Source organism: Amphimedon queenslandica, unplaced genomic scaffold, assembly GCF_000090795.2.
Source record: "Amphimedon queenslandica unplaced genomic scaffold, v1.1 AMPQUscaffold_7000_Cont21045, whole genome shotgun sequence".
NCBI classification, from domain to species: domain Eukaryota; kingdom Metazoa; phylum Porifera; class Demospongiae; order Haplosclerida; family Niphatidae; genus Amphimedon; species Amphimedon queenslandica.
In genome coordinates, this window is record NW_003552712.1 from 1 (window position 1) to 1,988 (window position 1,988).

At 34.6% G+C, this 1,988-nt stretch overlaps 1 long non-coding RNA gene across 1 annotated transcript; it reads right to left on the minus strand.

Annotated features, from left to right (window-relative positions):
• Positions 1-1,007: 1,007 nt before the first annotated feature.
• LOC109591868 (uncharacterized) lies at positions 1,008-1,972 on the minus strand. The gene is made up of 3 exons (XR_002190048.1): positions 1,799-1,972; positions 1,191-1,323; positions 1,008-1,056 (listed from the first exon to the last, which is right to left on the minus strand). It is a non-coding gene; the product is annotated as an uncharacterized LOC109591868 (long non-coding RNA).
• Between the last annotated feature and the right edge of the window lie 16 nt (positions 1,973-1,988).

Sequence of the window (1,988 nt, forward strand, 5' to 3'; positions counted from 1 at the left end):
TCTGGTCCCAGTGGTGGCGGTTCTTGGGCTGGTTTTCTGTGTAGTAGTGAGGGCTATTCCCTTGCCACTATCACTTATTACCTGCCTGACAGCATCATTGACCATGTTTCTTAGGCTGTTGGCAGATTTTTCAGAATATACAATATAATATTTGATAATAATGTAAAATTATTACTTCAAGTCAATTATACCATTTCTCTCCTTGCTATGCTTTCTAGGTGTGCTTGTAGGTTAACTCTCTCACCTTTGTTAATTTTAATGTTTTTATAATGCGTTTTGCTAGTGATTTAGCCATGATAAGAACAGTGCCAGTGCGGGAGCCATTTTGTTATTTTCAAATTTCATTCAATCTGGCCGCCATATTGTGCCCTGGGCACCTCCTTTTATACTGTGATCGACGGAAGCGATTTCATGACGTTGCGTGAATGGTTTTATAGTGCACCTTCTTGTTTAAGTCTGATCATGTGACCAAATAAATGTTATTCATATACTCATCAGCAGTGGGCTCATTCTCCACAGTAAAAAGGTCAAACAAAGTCTTCAATCAGGATTATCATTGGAAAAAATCCAAAACATCAGTAACAGGCATCTTCCAGATGAATGAAAGTTTGACAAACATAGCATGATAAAGCAGGTTAGCAGGATGATCCAGCAAAAGGTCACAAGCAAATTTTGGACTGTAATAAATTATAGTACATGGTTCAGTTAAGCTGTGTGATAGTACCTTAATAGTAAAATTAACTTAATCAAGTTTAACATTTACATGTAATAGCCAAGATAACACTGCTACTAAACAATGAAGCTGCATTGCAGAGAATACCATAGGACTTAATATCCATGGACAAGAATTTCTATGCTGAGTTTTTTAATTTCGATAACAGAGATTGTTGAAAGTGGGATTATGTACATTGCCTTACATGTGGCAAGATTTCTGAAGTGTTATAGCAACTGATACATCAAAATATTATATATGTAGAAGTTACAGAATACATTGTATACAAACTCACTTTATTTAATTCCAGCAAAGAATAGAGCAATCCAATAGAAGAAGAAATGCTATATTAAAAAGAGAAAAGGAGATAATTACTAGCAAAAATGTTTTCAAGATAACAAATCAGAAACTAAGAGTTTATTTGAAGACTATCACTGCATAACAGCATGCTCATGTTTGGCAATAAAAATAAACTCACATCATCTGATTTTGTCTTTTATCAAGATCAGCACTATAGTAAAGCTAGCACTAATCTTATAACCATGCATGTGACTATACAGTCTATTAATCACATTACCATCTACTCCTCCATTTTCCCAAGACAGCACATTCTAATAGAAGAATAAGACACATACTGTTACATTGTATATTACAGTGAAGAATGCATGACACAGGCATATCAGAGTTTTATAAAACAAAAAACATAAAATGATATGGCATTATAAATAACAGAACAGTGTAAGCATAATTCTGATAGCTGCAATCATATGTTGAAAAATCATTTCTGAATATATATAGGTATTCATGCATAGGTCTACTTGCAATTCATTCTTGTATGGTGCAAACATACACAATGTAGCTCTTCAATGCTGGTATTGTACAAGACTTACATATAAAAGTGAGTTTATGCCACACATAAGAAGAACCAATATTCACACATGTATGATTAAATGACAAATATATTCTAGTCTATAGCATTTCCATTCTGAAGCCCAATAAACACACACAAAAACACATACACTTAATCACTGGCACAAAATATTGATACCAAGTGATAAACAGTCTCAAGCTATTAAGAGTACTTACCTCCACAATCTACTATTGTATTTTAAGGAGTTAGCTGAGAAAGAGCTAAAGTTCAGGCCAAGGTTCAGGGCACAGTAAAAGCTGAAGACATTTTAACTAACCAGTGACCACATGGCCACACCTGTTGTATTACAACCTGATGAACCTGTTCAACCTCACAGCTGTACAGCATCATGGGCTGCAATCATTC